The sequence below is a fragment of the Bos mutus genome, chromosome 2 (genome assembly GCF_027580195.1).
Source record: "Bos mutus isolate GX-2022 chromosome 2, NWIPB_WYAK_1.1, whole genome shotgun sequence".
Lineage (NCBI taxonomy): Eukaryota > Metazoa > Chordata > Mammalia > Artiodactyla > Bovidae > Bos > Bos mutus.
The window spans coordinates 118662224-118683247 of NC_091618.1; the positions used below are offsets into that span (position 1 = coordinate 118662224).

At 38.1% G+C, this 21024-nt stretch overlaps 1 protein-coding gene across 3 annotated transcripts in view; it reads right to left on the reverse strand.

Annotated features, from left to right (window-relative positions):
* ZNF385B (zinc finger protein 385B) overlaps positions 1 to 21024 on the reverse strand; it is a 159260-nt gene that overhangs the window by 108919 nt on the left and 29317 nt on the right. The window contains exons 1-2 of one of the 3 annotated variants that reach the window (XM_070359146.1): positions 12548 to 12728; positions 8878 to 9080 (exon numbers count right to left, since the gene is read on the reverse strand). The exons of 1 other annotated variant lie outside the window; for it this stretch is intronic. The gene's annotated coding sequence lies outside the window, so the exon portion shown is untranslated. Of the gene's footprint in view, positions 1 to 8877; positions 9081 to 12547; positions 12729 to 21024 lie in introns of those variants that run through there. One more of the 3 variants, XM_070359141.1, reaches the window with a different exon arrangement.

A 21024-nucleotide genomic window follows, 5' to 3' on the forward strand; every position in this document is an offset into this window, starting at 1 on the left:
TAAGTTGAAAGACAGATATTTCTTATATTAGATCAATGGCCTTTTACAATTTATAGCTATTATAGTTGTCAAAAGCCTAAAGTATAAAAGTATACAGTGTACTTATAGCTGCCTGTTAAAAAAGAAAAGACCTAAAATGGAGTCACTTGTGCTAGTACCTAACCTAACTGCAGTTACAACCTAGGAATGTAAACCTACCCAAGAATGTAATCCTAACCAGTTACGGTGGGATCTTCTGGTGAGCACCAGTGAGGCAACTGGTCACATGGGCCCTCTCCATCAACTAAAGGAAGATGCGGTAATCTTTCACACAGACCCCTTCTGTCCCCCATAGATAGGTTATTTAGGTTTGAAATAATCCCTTTTGTTTATGCTTTTCTTGCCATGCCTTTAAAAATCATCAACTACAAATTGTCATTTGCCGTTGGCACTTGCCATCCTCCTCTACAAGGATTAAATCAGGTGCTGGCTGTCGGTGCTAACTTGCAGCATCCCCCTGAAAGAAGCTCAGAGTAGAGAGTAGAAGTGACGTGCTCTGTGCTCTGAGAAAATCTGCCAGAACAGGTCTTCAGACAGACATTTTCAGGACCTGATTTTCTATAAGGCCAATTCTTGCATCTCCTCATAACTAGAAAAGCACTAAAATCCTTCATGGTGATGTTGATTCCTCATGACTAGCAGAAACCTTCTGCAAAAAATATTTATGTGACTGCATGCACTCCCCCTTCACCAAAAGGACATATGCACTGACTTTCCCCCATACCTCTTGGAAGTAGTTTCTCAGAGCTATCTGAATTGCTGTCTCCGGGGCTATAGTCTTCATTTTGCCCCAAATAAAAGTTAACTCACAACTCTCACATTGTGTGTTATTTTTAGGTTGGCAAAATCTTCCCGTTCTTTTGCCTGTTCACTGCGGGGATGCTGTCTGATGCATGAATCGTTCAATAAAACCAATTAGATCTTCAACATTTACTCAGTTGACTTCTGTCTTTTAACATGCCCAATGAACAAATGTATAATTATTTTGCCACTGTGGGTCTCACAAAGGGAAGCAAAATTCTTTCTCTAAGCCCACAATGGTGGCTCTGATAACACAGTAATACATGGCCCCCGAGAGCCTGCAAGAGTCACTTTGTACTAACAAACTCAAATCAAATAGACTGCAGCATGGAACTTGACAAACAGATTGCTGCATCAACAAAGGTCAGAATGCACAATGATCCCCCTTATCCAATCAAATCTCTGTGCTAATAAAGACAGGGCTTGAGAACTACTTAGCTGCCACCATTCATTAGCATAAAAAACTTAGCAGTTGTTTACCATTTCATTAGCATTTTAATGACAGACAATTTGCCATGTTAAACACAGATTGTTTTAAAGTACTGGTAGATCTTCGGAATAAATATTAACTATGCTTTCATCAATTCCCTCACCTCAACCTTGCTGTATTCACTTTTAAAACCTGCTCTTCAATATCACTTTACCAAAATTGATTGCTTCAAAGGATGTTTCTGCAAATGCAAAATGAGTAGAATAAACTGCACATTTTACACAAGTTAGTTTGAGTTTTGACCCCTCTGTCATCTTATTCCAGATTTTGCTGCTGCTGCTGTTGCTGGGAAACATTTCTCCTCACCTCAGGATGTCCAAAAGTCAGTGGGAGACACAAGCGGCAATTGGACCAAAATGCATTGCACCCTGCAAGAAAGTGCTTAATTTTTCTAAAACTCAAGAACTCACTGAGGAACAAAAAGATTGAAAATATAATGAGCAGGTATTTCAACACAAAGGGTGGTATAATGTTCCTATTATGATGCTATTCTCATGGGACAGAGCCAATACTGTCTTTTATACCAACAATTTGGCATTTATGTAAAATACTTCCTATGTGTATTTCTGTATCAAAGCTTAGTATATAATCTTACATACATCATAATAAATCGAGTCATAATAGGGATCCACCTTATTTGAAAATAAGGCTTTTTATATCACACTATAAATATACATTTATTTATATCAAATTCCTTTGAACACCTCAAAGATCTAACAGTCACCACTCTCACTGTAGAAATTACACACATCCATATATTCTCCCATAAGAATGCAGTTAGCTCTCTCTCATAAATTTCATTTTGATGGTAAAAGCCAAGTTGTATTCATTGTACTGTGAAACCAATAATATGTGAAAATCAACTCACTACTGCCTCTGTAACATAATAGGTGCCTTATTATGTCAATGGATTATGCTATAATCCAGCACAATAAAACCTCAGTTGAGGACCTGGTAATACTGGAAATATCTGCTGTAGTCTTTGACCTTTAGAAACAGACCTCTGAAGGTCTATTCAGGTTTTAGCTAGAGGTTCTTCTTTATAGAACAAAATACAAACAAACCAAACACCTAATTTTTAGAGGGTATGCCAGAGACAAAGAAAATCTGCTTGGAGAAGCATTCACAGAATGAAATAAAATCTACGTCTGTAACCTGTAGCAGGAGTTCCCTCTGATGCCATTATTACAATATGTATGCTTGCTTTAGTGAGTACTGAAATAAAAGAGTTCACGTACTATAAAAATCTATTAGGTGGAGACAATGTGGATTATAGAATTCACAAAGATTTCTTTAAAGAAATTAAAAGGAGCGGCATTTCAGATTTTCCACTAAACTCAGATTTTTGTTTCATCTCCTTTCTAGCTTTGGTGCCCCTTATGTTGAGTAATTTTCCCTTTTGCCAGGACAATCACCAATCAACAGCTCCTCCTCTCCTTTCCTCATCATTTCCATTGTTTTATCATTCTGCCGTGTAAGAAAAACAAGAAACAAAGGGTGGAGGAGGGAACAACGTGAATAGTGTATGTGACTGATAAATGATTATGCTTCTGAAAAGGCCACACGGCGTAGTAACAGGGATCACATTTTTATAGTGTCTGTACTAGGCACTATCCTTAGCACATTACATATGTGTTTTACATATAAGTGTATACCATATCCATATATACTCATTTACATATAAAATTATGTATTTATATCATATCACATATCACTCATATATTATTATTAAATATATACTTAATGCATATTAAATGAATATATGCACAATTATGTTCACAAAGGTACTTACAATAATCCCATGAACAAACTACTGTTACTAAGCCCTATTTTATAGATGGGAAACTGAGGTACAAAGAGGTTAAGACCAATCGCACATAGTTTGTACAAAAAGGAGCCAGGATTCAGACCCAGGAAAGTTGACTACTTAATTCTGTTTTTACTATTATGCTATGGTAACAGAATTGAATATCTGAGGATATCTCAGTTGTATAGACACTATCTCTAGTTGTAGATAGAAACATCAGCAAACTATGAGATTTAAAATCTAGGATTTCCTTTGCATCTAGGAACTATTTAAAACTTTTATTTGAGCTCAATGTAGTATTAATACTGAAATAACTAAAATATATAAGATTTTTTAATGCTCTATCAGTTCACTTCAGTCACTAAATCGTGTCCAATTCTTTGCAACCCCATGGATTGCAGCATGCTAGGCTTCCCTGTCCATCACACATTTATCTAAAAATAACCTTCCCCAAATAACAGCATTATTTAATTCAGTAAATACTTATAGAAGATCAACTGTACAGGCATAATGCTGATAGGAAGTATAAATTGAGTCAGAATTTAATTGCGAAGAGATAATAAAAAAAATAATAACTACCATTTAATGAGATTCTACTCTATGCTGGGTACTGTGCTAGTGATTTGTGGTCCTTATTTTATGAAATTATAACACAACTCTATGAGGTTGGCATTATTATCTCCATTATACAGTTGAGAAAGGTAAGGCTTAGAGTGATTAAGATCATTAAATATGTGGTAGGGCCAGAGTCCAAACTCTTGTTTGTTTAACTCTAAAGCCCATGCCATTATTCCAAAAAGTAGGCTATTTATAAAGTTATGTGGAAAAGATTCTTGTCATCAATACATAGAGAAGATGCTGGTTTCAACAAAATCTGAAATGGTTCTTTGCTAGAAAACATTTTGGAGTTTTTAATACACCAATAGGTACTATGAATGTCTAGGGAGATATAGCTTCTCCCCTCAATTTGAGAATGAATCAACCCTTTTTATTTTCACAGGGGTCTGGGATAACCACGATACTATGGCAAATCCTTTAGGCAATGCTGTTTTGTATACACTAAAAGCACCTATTCAGGAGAACACTGATGACTTTCAGGTCTACCATTTTCTTGCTATATGACCTTAGACAAGTGAATTTACTTCTGTAGACCCCTATACCTGCATTGAAGGACTGGTAGGAGAACTAATGGAGATCCTTCTATACAAGGGACTTAACCCTGTGCCTAACACCTATCAAGTGTTCATTAAGCTTCAGTTACTGTAGTTAGGAACCATTCCTATCCCTCTGACACTATGCCATATCTCTGGAGAGCATAAACAGTTAAATCCATCAATACTTATAAAAGGTGAGATATGTCAGTGGTCATACATTATTAACAAAATTTTAAGGAGGCTCCAGTGAGAAAGAAATTAGATCTGGTTAGGAGCTGGGTTCATAAATATTTCCATAGATGAACTATCTCATAAGATAAACCTGAGGAATGGTTAATATTTTGAGAGGTGGGTATGGGAGAATGGTGAAAGGGACCGCATAAACAAAAAGCATAGAAATATGTGTTAAAATTTAAAACTTGCTTAGGCACTCAGGAATTCTTACTGTTTCTGGATCAGAAGGTCAACAGTAAAGAGAAAAGCAGAACATCTTTGTGACCTTGGAGTAAGCAAAAGTTTCTTAAACAGTAAACAAAAAAGTGATAATTATGAATGAAAAACATAAGTATAGTTTATTAAGAATAAGAATGTAAGGATAAGACACAATCAAGGGAATGGGAAGACCATTCAGAGAGTGTGAGATAATATTGACAATATACACATTTTGACAAAAGACTTGAATCTAGAATAAAGAACTCCTACAGATCAGTAAGAAAAAGAACACAGTTGGAAAGCTGGGCATAAGACTTGAATGGACAGTTCACAAAAGTAGACACTAAAACAGCCTATAAACATATAAAAAGTTCACTTCAGTCGCTCAGTCGTGTCCAACTCTTTGCGACGCCATGAATCACAGCACGCCAGGCCTCCCTGTCCATCACCAACTCCCAGAGTTCACCCAGACTCATGTTCATCGAGTCAGTGATGCCATCCAGCCATCTCATCTTCTGTCATCCCCTTCTCCTCCTGCCCCCAATCCCTCCCAGCATCAGAGTCTTTTCCAATGAGTCAACTCTTCGCATGAGGGGGCCAAAGTACTGGAGTTTCAGCTTTAGCATCATTCCTTCCAAAGAACACCCAGGGCTGATTCCTTTAGAATGGACTGGTTGGATCTCCTTGCAGTCCGAGACTCTCAAGAGTCTTCTCCAACACCACAGTTCAAAAGCATCAATTCTTCGGTGATCATCTTTTCTTCACAGTCCAACTCTCATATCCATACCTGACCACTGGAAAAACCATAGCCTTGACTAGATGGACCTTTGTTGGCAAAGTAATGTCTCTGCTTTTGAATATGCTATCTAGGTTGGTCCTAACTTTCCTTCCAAGGAGTAAGCATATTTTAATTTCATGGCTGCAATCACCATCTGCAGTGATTTTGGAGCCCCCAAAAATAAAGTCTGCCACTGTTTCCACTGTTTCCCCATCTATTTCCCATGAAGTGATGGGACCAGATGCCATGATCTTCGTTTTCTGAATGTTGAGCTTTAAGCCAACTTTTTCACTGTCCTCTTTCACTGTCATCAAGAGGCTTTTTAGTTCCTCTTCACTTTCTGCCATAAGGGTGGTGTCATCTGCATATCTGAGGTTATTGATATTTCTCCCAGCAATCTTAATTCCAGCTTGTGCTTCTTCCAGCTCAGCGTTTCTCATGATGTACTCTGCATAGAAGTTAAATAAGCAGGGTGACAATATACAGCCTTGACGTCCTCCTTTTCCTATTTGGAACCAGTCTGTTGTTCCATGTTCAGTTCTAACTGTTGCTTCCTGACCTTAGGGATATTCATTAAACTATGAGATATTTATTCATACCTCATTGTAACCATTGTTACAATGTTTGTTGTAACCATTGTTTCAATGGTTACAATGAAGAAAGAAGATTATCAAGTCCTGAGGAGGATATGGTACAACTAGAACTCTTATTTGTTATGTAAATTTTTATAATTATGTTGAAAAATGATTTAGCAATGTCTACTAAAACTGAATACACGCTTACGCTATGACTCAGCAATTCTAAGTATATACCTAATAGAAATGATCTGTACAAGAATATTCATAGCAATACTGTATATAATAGTCCCAAACTGAAAATTCACAATTAACCCATTAACAATAAAAAGAATGATTCTGGTATCTTCACATAACCTAACATTCACATAATGGAATATAGCAATAAGAAAAAATGGTACATGGTGATATGAAACAACAAATAAACCTTGTAAATGTCATGCTGAGAAAAAGAACTAAAATAAAGAAGCATATCAACATGCTGTATGGTAGCATTTATTTAAAGTACACAATCAGGCAACACGAGTCTATGCTGTTTGTTAGAGTCCTGGGTATTCTTGTAGGAAGAGTAGGACGAGGTTAGGGTGTGGTGACTGGACAGGAGTATGAAAGGGTCTTCCGGGATGCTGGGGATGTTCCGTTTAGTTCTGTTTCCCAGGCGTGCATGTCTGTGTACATTCATTCAACTGTACATTTACAGTATGTGCACTTTTCTATATGTTACATTTCAATAGACATTTTTAAAAAGTAATGTGTTCGATGTTATTAATTTTAGTAAACTACTTTGATACATACAGGAAAAATTCCTCCATAAGAACATCTTCAAATACTGTCAAGTCTGCATACTTTTAGGATAAATAAGTTTTTTTAAGTTATTTTTTTCTACCACCAGCTTGATTTTGCTCAAAATAATTTGTGATAAAATAAAAGTTCCCTTTAATATTGATGCTTCCTTGATGAATTTCATAAGTGGATAGAGGAGACTGACATAGAATCCAGTGATGCCAAAGAGAAAAAACGTGTATCTTAGAACGCTGGGTCTTTAAAATCCTGACAGTTGGCAGTTTTCTGCCTGAATCTCCCTTGGGGCCGCTCAGGCTTCCCTCCAAAGTGCTTCAATAGTAGCAGCATCCTGGCAGAACGGTGAGTTTAAAAATAAATCCTTCTGAGTACCACCTTGAAGTTTATAAGCAATAATGAAGTGCTGCATCACAGAACAGCAGTGAAGCCACATCATGATAGATTTTAAGCCACAGTGTCCTCTGGGTTTAGCAGTAATATGCCAGCTTCTACACAAGATGATGAATCTTGTACTAAGATGCAACGGATGACTTTTTGGATGTGTAGCAAAACAGTACGTACAGCTCAGGGGTGGTTCATTTATATCTGAGTATTTTGTCCATGCACTGAACATCTTATATTTAAACACTGAAAAAATATCAGGAAGATTTATGTACTACAGAGTACAAAATATAATTTGATTAAACGCGTGACATACTTCATTAGCTGCAATCCTTTTTCAAAGCAGCATCAAAAAATCTGAGAATTACAGAATTTAAGTAAAGAAGACAACTAATTCACAAAAAAGTCTTAAAAAGCAATTGTCTTCTTAAGCTAATTTAAATAAGTTTTTCCTGGGTTACAGTGCTCTTCCAGTGTAACCCACTATGATTAGCCTGACCACACTAAAAAGGAAACACAAAGGAAAACAGAGTTCTGACAGGTGCTTTGTCAAGGTTTTTGAAATAGTTTTTAATACACCTGACTTATCAAAAGGGAATGTCATATGCTTCATTCCTAAATTACTAAGTCTTTAGAGAGGCCAAAATTATCTCCAGACAGGGCTTTACTAAAATTGTCTGAGGTCGAGACTGGATTGGGAGGTCAGTAGCCTGACGAAATTTTCTGGCAAAAAAAGACGTAGAGAGATGGTCCTGAGCTCCGTTTGCCCAGTGACTCCTGTCTATGGCGTCAAGATGCTTTCATGAGGTCTGACGCCTTTTTCGGTTACAGGATACCAAGGAACTCCTTGCTCTCCCTTTATGGCATGCTAGGGACCTACTGGCAATATGACTTATTTTAGAAACTTTCCTAAAAATACAGACTTTCCTAGGAAAGACAACTTATGTTTCTCAAACTGCTGAATATTTCTAGAGGAACTATATTCCATAAATTCTTAGCAGGAAACAATTTAGGAGTCTATCCTTCATCTTATATGAGGAAAATGGGATTAGGAGAAATTAATCCAGCATGGTAACTGTTTAATGGTAGAATTTAGAGCTCATTGCCCAGAGACACTGTTTTGAATATTTGTCTGTACAAAGATGTACAGGAATCATATACTGAAGTCTTTACATTTTTTACAAATTAGAATAGATTAGTATTCAGGCTGTTTTGTTTTTGTATATAGACTGAAATGTAGAAGCACTCATTTTTCAATGAGATTTTAATTTTAATGGCTTTATTAGTATGAATAATGGAAGAAATTAAGTAAAAGAGAAAAGCCAGTGTGGCCAAGAGCCAACATTTCTTCCCCTTTTAAAGAGCAGCAGAAGATTGGTTACAACACCTAATTTTAAATAATTATTTTAATATTCCCAATGAGTGGGAAAGAAGCGAACAACAAAACCCATTCAAACTATGCTTTAAATCATATTGCTTGGATCAATATAACTAATTAAAATAGCTGCATATAGGAGGTACACACATTTCTGCTGGTAGTTTTTATACTGCATTTCTAGCAGAATTGCTACAAAAATTCTATCTGAAAAGACACATTTTTCCAAAGAGTGGCAACTAACCTTCTATTGGAACAGATCAAAGCAGCGGGGCCTTGCGGCCTCTGGCTCTATCGTTAGGCCTCTCCTCTGCAGCTCACAGGATGGGCCCGCCTGAAGGGGCTGCAAACAGCAACTCAGGAGGTCCACACGCCGAGCTGCTGGTACAAATTCTATAGCTCCAGGACACAAAATGTTTTGCCCTCCAGTTTCAGAGAATTTCAGTCCTTGCATTCAGTGTTTAGGCCAAAGAGGGGAAAAGAAAAGAATAATGATTTACTTAATTGCCCTTTTTAAAAGATATTTTTCTCCCAGAAGCTTGCTTGATTTAAAGAAACAGAGTTAATATTTGTTCTGCCAGTGTTCTCTACTTCCACCTTGGTAGGAAAAAAAAAAAGTTTCCTTAGCTTAACTATTAACCAAACATTTCAAAGCTATTCAAAACCCGGTGCCCATACTAAAAAAAAAAGTTAACAGGCCCCTAGAAAACACAATTTGGGAATAAAGAGAACAGTAAAAACTGCACTAAAATCTTGTTCCCTTTTTGCATGCATATGTCATGGCTGCCATAATTATAATACACTGAAGAGAATTCAGAAAAAAAATTCTAGCGGAGGATTATAATCATGGTGACCATCATGGACGAGGCCCCTCTTGGTCCTCTATCAGCCGGAAGCCATTTTTATCCAGGCGCAGAAGAGATGGCTTCCACCTGGCGGTATAAGTATTCCACCTGTGTAAGCAGTTATGAAAGCCACCGTTCTATCCCTGTGGAAACCGGTACGGGGTGACTAAACCTGGCCGTGCAAGGGATAGGGTGAGCAGAAACAGGGCAATGTGGCAACAATGAGGTTAGCATAGGGAAAAGGATGAGGGGGATTTGGACCGGGAAGGAAGAGTGGTAAGTCTGGCTGAATTTTGCCAAGTGGACTAGAATTGGCACCAATGCCCTATTTGGAATTTCCCAACATCTCACTCCTAAAATGATTTACTTCTTTGTCATCTTCAATTATTTGGCAGAAATCTGTATAGAATGAAGGAGATCGAGGCCAAAACTGAGTGAGCAGGAACAACCTAGTTAAGCAGGGCATCTAAGTCCTTCAAACAAAGGAGCTGGGCAACTGGGAGACACCCTTATCCCGAGAAACACAGGGAATCCTCTGACCCAGGGGACGCTCGCTCTCCAAAGCATCTCTAGTACTGAGCAGAATGGCAAACCTCTGGCCTGATTTCTTGGAACTGTGCCACTGTCCGGACATCCTAGAGATTGATGCTACTTGCTTCAGTCATGCAGGCAGCTTCTGGGGCACAAGTGATATGCAAAACAGCATCAGATAAGGTCCTCTGGTGAGAGCCCAAGGAGTTTCTGCACTGGCAGTGATGCACTGTAAATGACTCTGACTGTCCCTGGGTATTATGTTTATCCTGTACCTTTATACTGCTTTCATTCTTTGGAATTTCTTTCTGGCTTCCCAAAGGACTCCTTCTCACTCCCCCAGTGAACACCGGAAGTCAAAGACATAACGCTCTTTTAATAAGGAGCCACACGGAAAGTAGGGAATTTAATTACAGCACTCATCACTTTCCTTTTCAATGATTTGCTTTCTAAGGCAACAAAGGAATGGAAATATTTTCTTTTAGAAGAATATTTGTTTTGACTCTTGGTCGCTTCTGAACTTCAAACAGCCTTTTAAAGCTCCCTTTGCTTTAAAGGACACAAATGGAAAGTAAACATTCCTAAAAATGGATCTGGTGCTCCATGCATTCAATATGACAAAGCATGTTGAAGTTTTAGTTAAAGAAAATGCAAAAGAATCCAAAGTTCCCAAATTGCACAATCTCTATTTCCAAACCTTGACTGACTTGAGTCTCTTTTTTTCCCTAACACCCACTTCCTCTGTTGTTCTCTTCTCTGACTTTGCTCTGTCTCTCTAGTCACCCCCATCCCATCTGTTTATCTTTTCTGCCTCTCACATCATCTCTCTTAGCTCTCTAATGTCTCTGAAATTTTCTGTCTCTGTCTCTGTGTATGTATGTGCCTCTCTCTCTCTTTCATATCTGTCTCTCTCTCTCTCTCTCACTGCAATACTGTCAGAAAACTAGAAACTACTGTCATTTGCCTTATTTTGCAGCTGAAGCACATTTATTTCATTTTCAATATTTGCTTCTATAAATCAAAAGATTAATAGCAAGATGTTGCCAATATCAGGATGAATTTGTCCCCATAACAAGACAAAACAATTAAGGCTGTATCTCCAACTATGTCAAAAGCCGTCGTGTCCGTTGCAACAACTGAGGATCTTTTTACATGTGCTCACACGATATTATCTGCCACCCACATGACAGAATGGCGCAAGTTGAGAACTTAAATCTAACACAGAATTTAACGATACATTTTTACAGAAATTCACCATGTGCCTTGGGTTATACAAATACTATAACTTTTCATTGAGAGGGACAAAGTACTTTTAAGTATATCAAGTAGACTTATAAACTGTTACATGGATTACAATTATCCCATGTTTTCCTGATGAAAAAATGATCCTCAGGGATAAATGATTCCATGACAAAGCAAATATACAAAACAAAGCCAATTATGGACCGAGAGCTAGAAAAAATTTTCTTGCCAAATCAGGTACTAACATAATAGCAAAAGGGACACTGAGCAATAGTATCTACTAAGAGTTCCCATAACACTGGGTCTCTAGGACCTTGGAAAGATTAATACATGTTGGTCTTAATCCACTCATTTTTTAGCAAGAGTCTATCGAACCCTCAGTGTTTATACCCCTAATCTACCAGTGAGGTAGAATAAAAGAAGCTGACGCTCTTTTACTTCCCAAACCACTTGAAATCCCGCTGGGGACAATGAGATAAAAACACCTTCCTCCCACCAAGAGGTTCTAAGCTCTTTCCTAATAGTAGTATTAATTCATGTTTAAAACATGACAAAACTGAAAGAAAAAGGATTTTTTAGGTGAGGCGGACTGAAGTGGTAATACTAAAACAAAAAGGAGAATTTCACAAATGTCTATTGTATCCATACAAAATACATTTATTCTCATGACAGACAACAGTGCCTCTTGAGGAGTTAAACTTACCTGGTTTCCAGAGAGATTGCTATGCTCAATGGTCTAAATAAGCATGAAGCCATTGAGTTTATATTTAAACGAGATGGAACATTAAAAGTTTGAAATGTGCCTATCATAAAAATCTTGTGACAACATACAAATCACCCACGTTACTCAATTTTATTACAGGCTACCAGACACTATTCTATCAATCTCAATGTGAATTCTTGAGCATGTACAATCATCTGCTTAAATATACTTCTTGAAGATAATAGGAAAGAGAGAGAGAAAGGGTTCTAACATAATATGGATCATATTTTTACCTAGTAAAAATGTGAAACCAACATCAAAAGAAAAAGAAAGCATAGTTCATCAGCATAAAGGAAGTGTGGGAAGTCCGTCACATCTTCATTTTACTTATCAAAGTGACCCCGTACAACAATGTAAATAAAACAAGTTAGATATGCCAGGGTGATGTTGGTTGGGGGAGTCACAAATTAGCACATTACTCTGATACATTTTTCCTTTTCTAAACTTGGTTTTAACTGTTTTACATTTTTTGGTCATATTTTTCATGAAAAAGTTCCCAAAGGTGTAAAGGCAGATCAGTCGGCAATGCTTACCTTGGTTTTTAAGATTACAATTCACGTTCACTTCTGCACTCGAGCACTGTACGAGGTAGTAGACTGAGAGATAAATAATTTCATCATTTCAACCTGTGCTCCCATGAAATATGGTGCTAGGAAACAGCCAACACAGTGCGTCTGGACAAATCATACGTCCTGCAATTGCCGCTTAGCTCTAATTACTATTGAGGTTTGCAACTTGATTCCAGGGAGAGGGCAGACTATCTTCTGACGACACTGAACCAAATATATCCTAAAAGACTGACACTTACTTTCTTTCCTGTAATTTTTCTGAGTATCTCCCAGCTACTCAGTAACTACCACTCTGCTATGCTAAAAATTAAACCAAATCATCTGACACCCACCTATCCTTTCCAACAAAGCAATTTAATTCTCTTAGAATATGTACTTATTGCAACAATTTGGAATTTTTAGTATCACTCTGACTTGAAAGGACTGTTTTTGTTTTTTTTTTTTTCTAGGTGGGCAACTAGATCTTTATTTTGAAATTGCTTTTTATTTAAAAAAGGAAAATGTTCTCAAAATATGAACTTGACTTATATTCTGCCAGTCCTGAATAATTTATTTGCATATCATTAGATCCAGAAAATTTGTTTTCTTTTCTGTGGAATTTTAGGTTTAAACTAAATATTCACAATGTATAATTTAAAAAGACTAAAGCAGATAATTTGATGTGGATGCCATTAATAGGGATATTTATGCATTTCAACTCAAAAATCTAATTTCACTTATATGGGAGAATTATCATAATGAAACTAACAGTTGTGTAGGCTTGAAACTAAAATGATATATTTATTCATATATCTAACTAATTCTACTCTCCCTCTAGTGACCTCTAACCATACGATCAGAAGAATAAGGCTTCTGATATGTCAGGTTACCCAGTGTGGCTATGACCAAATGGTTATTTTGCTTTGGCACCCTACTCCAGTACTCTTGCCTGGAAAATCCCATGGACAGTGGAGCCTGGTAGGCTGCAGTCCATGGGGTCGCTAAGAGTTGGACACGACTGAGCAACTTCACTTTGACTTTTCACTTCTATGCATTGGAGAAGGAAATGGCAACCCACTCCAGTATTCTTGCCTAGAGAATCCCAGGGATGGGGTCACACAGAGTCGGACACGACTGAAGCGACTTAGCAGCAGCAGCAAGGTGATGGTCACTGATACTGTTTCATTAGCTTAGTGAGTGTTTGGCTGAATGAAAGAAACTAAAAATGACTGATGTTTGCAAACGTCAGGAAGGATTTTGCACCTTTCATTGTGCAACTTGTAGCACATTTGCCAACCATGGCGAATACTTTAGTAATGATGTACAGGACAAATTACACCTACCCAAATTCAGAGATTTGGTGTATCTACTTAAGTCAGATCTGCACGGTAACGATCAGGGACAGGTAAACCCAAGGGAATAATTAGACGCAGCAATCAAGTTGGTATAAAACCAGCTCTTGGAAATGGCACATATCTCTTGGCCTCAGTTGTTATGAATAACAACAACATAGGACTCTAAATGGAACACAGTATGTTAGCCCTATACTTACTTTCCCCTAAATAATAATTGTGGACTTCTTACTCAGATAATACTTAGTTCTTTAGGATTAAAATAAAATTATAGTCACTGCTGTGGTTTTCACTTTATTTTTTATTTTATGATATACCTCTCCTAAGAAAACTCTTTACTTGTAGCAATTATGTTATTTTTCTTTCATGAAGCTAGACAAAACATTTCATTCTTTTTCTGCCTAATCTTAAATCATGCCTGACAGTGTATTCAAAAGCAGAGACAATCGCTTTGCCAACAAAGGCCCCTATAGCCAAAGCTAGGGTTTTTCCAGCAGTCAGGTACGGATGTGAGAGTTGGACCATGAAGAAGGCTGAGCATTGAAGAATTGATACTTTTCAACTGTGGTGCTGGAGAAGACTCTTGAGAGTCCCTTGGACTGCAAGGAGATCAAACCAGTCAATCCTAAAGGAAGTCAACCCTGAATATTCACTGGAAGGACTGATGCTGAAGCTGAAGCTCCAATACTTTGATGGAATAAAGTATTGGGGCATTCCATAAAAAATTGATGGAAGCTCCAATACCTGATGCAAAGAGCTGACCCACTGGAAAAGACTCTGATGCTGGGGAATATTGAGGGCAGAAGGAGAAGGGGGTGACAGAGGATGAAATAGTTGAATAGTATTATTGACTCAATGGACATGAGTTTGAGCAAACTCCAGGAGATAGTGAAGAACAAGGAAGCCTGTCATGCTACAGTCCATGGGGGTCACAAAGAGTTACACACGACTGAGTGACTGAACAACAACAACCAATCATACCTGAAGAGTATTTTTCTAGAACATTTCCAGATCTTGCACACTAGTCCACTGTAAGGTTCCCCAAATTCTTTATTTGTACCTCTCATAGGTCCTTAATTTAGTTCAGTAGTAGTAATATAAAATGTGGTCCCTAGATCAGCAACATCAGTATCATCTGAGAATTTGTAAACAGAGCAAATCCTGACTTCATCCCAGATCTGCAGAGTCACAAATGCTTGGGGTGGGATCCAGCAATCTGTGTTCTAACTGGCCCTCCAAGAGATCTGGAAGCACTCTGATGTTTGAGATCCACTGATCCATGCACGTAGGTACCAAAGGCAACAGGAGAAAGAGATAAGGAACATCTAAGCCTCTGTAGGGAAAACTATAGGAGAGATTGTTGTTTAGTCACTGAGTAGTGTCCAACTCTTTTGTGACCCCTTGGACTGTAGCCTGCCAGGCTCCTCTGTCCATGGAAATCTCCCAGGTGAGAATACTTTGAGAGGCTGCCGTTTCCTTTTCCAGGGGATTGTCTCAGCCCAGGGATCAAACACATATCTCGTGCTTGGCAGGCGGATTCTTTACCACCAAGCCACCAGGAAAGCCCATGGGAGACATACAGACTTATTTATTAACACAGAGATAGTGTTTCAGTGGTGATCTAAAGGATTGGAAGAGTCTGGATGAATCTGAAGGAGGCACCAAGGATCCCTCATCTGCTAACCCATTGTTTGTGCCCTTGAGTTAATGCAGCTGCAGCAATTCCAAGATCTTAGTTCATCAGTCACCATTTTTCTTTAGTCATTCCATTCTTTAGGAAAACAAAGACGTTCCTCATTCTTGTTAGCTGCTTAGTCTACTAACTACTCTCTTTCCCCTTAATTTTTAACTTCTTTTAGAGCAGCCTACACTTCCATTTTCACTTTTTCTTTTTCTTACTATTCCTTCACTTCGCAAATCCCCACTACTTCCCCAAGAGACTTCTCTCCTTTGGTGGTCTTTATTTCACTGCCTGGCACCATGAGTCTTCCAGATACCACAGATGCTAAAACTTGAGGCTCTATTTGACTGTTTCCTCTTCACTGCTCCTGAATTAAGTAGTTACCTTTATGAGCTCTCTCACTTCCTTCCCCTTTTTATACCCATTACTTAATACCTCCATTTAGGTTCTCATAAGCTATTCACTACAATCCTTTAATCATTGTGGTCCCACTGAGTCAACTGAATTCTTAAGAAGGGTAGTTCAAATCAATCATTTTTCTATTCAAATATCTTCCATGACTCAATTCAGTGAGTTATGGGCTTTGAAATCCAATACACCTGTTCAAATCCCTACTCTGATACTTACCAGCTGGCAACATTAAAGGAATTAACTGGCTAAGCCCCAGTTTTCTCAGCTGACAAGTAGGAATAAAAGAGTAATCATATCTCATGAGGAGACCAGAAGGAAATAATGCATGTAAATTCTTAAAGTGCAAAGAACCCTGAAGGACTTAGTGAATAATAAGCATTATTATCATCATCCCCAAAGCCATTGCTGCAGAATACAACCCCAGCACCTCAGTTCAGCATTCAGCGGCATCCTCAAGCTTAACTGAAAACCAATTCCTTACTCACACTTTTAATGTTAAACTGAATTATTCTTTAAGGACAAACACTAAGTCTCAGTTTTCTGTCTCTGGCTCCTCAGGCAGTGTCTTATACCTGGTAATCACTCCAGAAGTGTCCACTGCATGAAGCACGGGCCTTGTACAAACACACTTTCTTAGTTCCGTTGCTTTGTTTATGCTGCCATGCTTCCCCGGATGCCCTTTCTTCACTGTCCCCTTTCAAATCCTCTCCATTTTCAAGTGGCATTTTAAATACTCTCTTTCAGGAAGTCTTCCCACTTCCATACGAAGGAAATATCTTGCTCTCCTCTGAACCTGCAATACGTTTCATCTACACTTTCCTAATGGTATTTAAGACATTCTACATTCTACATTTAAGATGCATTGTACATGCGTCTTCTTCCCCAAGGAGCTATAAGCTCTTCTTGGTTAGAGAGCAGACTTGACTCACTGCTGTTTGCCTATAGTTCCTTGTCCACAGAAGCACTCAATAAATGTGTTAAATGAATGAATGAGGTATAAGAAATATCTACATTCTCATTATAAGAACTGTGCTACTATATACCACCTGATTAAGTTTTCTTTCTCATTGATAATTATGATGGTCTCCAAAGAGTAAATGGATTATGAAAATTACAGAAATAAGAGGACTCCTAATAACTGGGGTGTGTTCCTGACCTTGGGTTTAAAGTTAGTATTCTAGAACTCAGAAGCATTTTTCACAGAAACAAAGTGATAGATGGTCACTGGATTCCTGGGATAGTTCTCAAAAGGTTGATTAACCCACAAAGGTGTTAGAATATTACCCCAGCAATACCAACTCAATGCCATCAATATTATAAGGAGTCTTGAAAAACAGTCATTATCCTGTGTTTATGAAAATGCTCATTCTTCCATACAAAACAGAAAACCATGAATTTTGTTTCATTCTTACACTCAGAAAGCTGTAACCAAAAGCCTGTTTTCTTGTGTATTCAAATGATTAACCTTCATTGCTAGAATGAATGTGATCTGGTTAGAGACAAATTTTAACTGTCAATTATAAACTGTAAATTTAGAAAATGGAAGTCCTCTCTATAAATCCGTCTATACGCTTGAATTTTTAGAAATCATAACTTATTTTCTTTTTTACTTACAGCTCTAAATTTCAGCTCCTTTGTCTTCATTTCACATAATTTAAAATTGACTATGGCCCCTGATACTCTAGCTTCAGTTCCTTTACCACATCTCCTAACAAATACATAATGACCTGTTAACAAACTTTTAATTACATTCATTAGGGGAGTCAGTTATTTTAAATTAACTCTTGAGTGAGTAAATAATTCCTTTTTAATGGAAAAATGATTGCTTTTCCAATTATCTGAATGGCAATTTTGGATTCCCACAAATTTATTTAAAGTAGGCAGCTTATAAACAAGAAGTTGCCTATGAAAAAAGACATTTTCACTCTTCCTTTTTGCTGCCTCCAGCACTGAGCTAGACGTTCTTGGGGGCCCTGGTTCTTAAGAAGTTGACCATCTATTTGGAAAGCAAAAATAATGTATCTGAAATAATTAGACTAATGCAAAGACACAAAACATTTTGTGTTAATTACAAGCGCTGATAGAGAAGTACAGAAGAGATACAGGGCACGGGTCTTTGTTCTGTTTACAAGGAGATCAAACTGGTCAATCCTAAAGGAAGTCAACCCTGAATATTCATTGGAACGACTGATGGTGAAGGTGAAGTTCCAATATTTTGGTCACCTGATGTGAAGAGCTGACTCACTGGGAAGGACAATGATGCTGGGAAAGACTGAAGGTAAAAGGAGAAGGGGCAGCAGAAGAAGAAATGGTTAGATAGCATCACCGACTCAATAGACAGGAGTTTGAGCAAACTCCAGGAGATAGTGAAGGACAGGGAAGACGTGTGTGCTGCGGTCCATGGGATCGCAAAGAGTTGGACAGGACTTAGTGACTGAACAACAATGTATCCTAAGCACCTGGAGCTGATTATGAGCTCAAAAAAACAACTGTGATACAGAAAGGAGAGACAAACAGGGGTTAGAATGGCTGCAGACAGTTCATTGTGAAGACAGGACATTAGCAAGACCTTAAAATATAGCTGTCTCTTGGTACCTGCTCTGCTTGATACCAAAATCCATGGGTACTCTTTATAATGCTGTACTATTTTCATATAACCTGCATGTACACCCTCCTGTAAACTTTGAATCATCTCTGCTGCTGCTCCTGCTAAGTTGCTTTAGTCGTGTGTGACTCTGTGCGACCCCATGGACAGCAGCCCACCAGGCTCCCCTGTCCCTGGGATTCTCCAGGCAAAAATACTGGAGTGGGTTGCCATTTCCTTCTCCAATGCATGAAAGTGAAAAGTGAAAGTGAAGTCACTCAGTCGTGTCTGACTCTTAGTGACCCCATGGACTGCAGCCTACCAGACCCCTCCGTCCAAGGGGTTTTCCAGGCAAGAGTACTGGAGTGGGGTGCCATTGCCTTCTCCGTTGAATCATCTCTAGATTACTTATAAAATCCAAAACAATGTAAATGCTATGTAAATAGTTGACAGCCCACAACAAATCCAAATTCTGCTTTTTGGAACTTACTGTAATTTTTTTTTTTTAAGAATATTTCTGATCAGTGGTTGGTTGAATCCACAGATGTGGAACCCAGGGATATGGAGGGCTGACTGCATTTGATTTCTTGGTTCTTCCTTTCACTCAATAACTACATCCAAACTATTAACAAGTTTTGTTACTCCTACCTCCAGCATGTACTGCAAGTCTTTCTACATGTTGCTGCCTCATTCTCGTCCAAGTCATCAACATTTATCTGGACTACAACTAAGGGCTCTTAACAGATCTTTCTGAGACAACTGAGGTACACCGATACTTGGTTCTCTACGCAACAGCCAAACAAATATTTAAAACTACAAATTGTGTTACCTAGTGCATAATGGTTCCTCACTGCACTTTGAATAAAATAAACACCTTACCATGGCCTGTAGTTACTGTACGATTAAGCCCCTGTTTATTTCTAAAACCAACCTGTATCACCTCTCTTTACCACCCCTCTCCCCCATCTCTAAACTTCCGTTCTCTTTCCCAGATGTGGCAAACTCATTCTTATCTCAAAGCTTCTACCTCTTCTGTTCTCTCAGTGTGGAGCTCTCTTCTCCCAACTCAGTTGTGTCTCAGTGCAGCAGAGACACGACTGAGGACTTCAGCAAGGCCTTCCCTCAGTTACGCTGTTCTGTTCTATTTACTCCATTCACATATGTCTCTAAGATAATCTCATCCTATTTGGGTTCTGGTTCAGTGTCTCCTTTCACTAGAATATGGGCTCCGTGAGAGCAACAACTGTATTCTAGGTGCTCTATTCCCAGCTTCTAGAGCAGTGCCAGGCCTGTGGTAGGCATTCAAAACATATCTTAAATGAATGAATGGCTATATTTCTCCAGCCTTTTTAAACATGATCACACTTTTCAAGAACCAAATGGTTTGAAGAACTCCTCACATATCATTACCACATTTTCCCCTTAGTATTCATTGATTATATGCAATACTATCATGAAGTCAGTAACATTCGAATAAAGGCACAGACGTTCTTCAGAGATACAGCAGGTTGAGCTCCAGGCTACCACAATAAAGCAAATTTCTCAATAAAGTGAGTCACATGATTTTTTTTTGGTTCCCCAATGCATATACAAGTTATGTTCACACTATATTTAGTCTATTAAGTGTGAAAGTCTTATGTCTAAAGAAACAATGTATATACCTTAATTAAAAATACTTTATTCCTAAAAAATGCAAACCATCACCTGGGTCTTCAGTGAGTCGTGGTGACATCAAAGATCACTGATCACAGGTCATCATAATAAATCATAATAATAATTTAAGAAGATTGAAATATTGTGCAAGTACCAACATGTGGCACAGAGACACAAAGTAAGCAAATGCTATTGGGAAAATGGCCTGGACAGACTTGCTTGACACAGGGTTGCCACAAACCTTCAATTTGTGAAAACAATGTTATGTTTTAAGCACAATAAAGCCAAGTGCAATAGAACAAGGTCTGCCCATATTTCATTATCACCACAGGGCTGATATATATTTGGCAAGAGTATGTTGGATATGCACGAGCCATGGCATTTATTTAATCTACCAAATACTTGGTACACATTCCATTTATTGGGACACAAGGATCTTCAGTCCACAAAAATTAGGGGACCCACTGATTGATATGGAGATGATGTTAAGAGAGAAGAATGGTAGCCATCCTAGTTAAAGTGTCTCGCTTAAGGTCACAAAGCAGGTGAGCAGCATAGCTGGGACTCAGACCCTCTGAGTCTGGTTCCAGAGTTGCTATTTTAACCACTAAGCTATGCTGCCTCACTGATGTAAAGAGGAGGTACCTTCTTTACACTAGTAGAAAACCTCTTGTACCATACATACCAAGTCAGAAAAATAACATATTAGATGTCAGCTACTTATAACTATGCCCATTTCACTCCCAAACATTTTAAAGTATAGTTTTTTTTTTCTCATTAC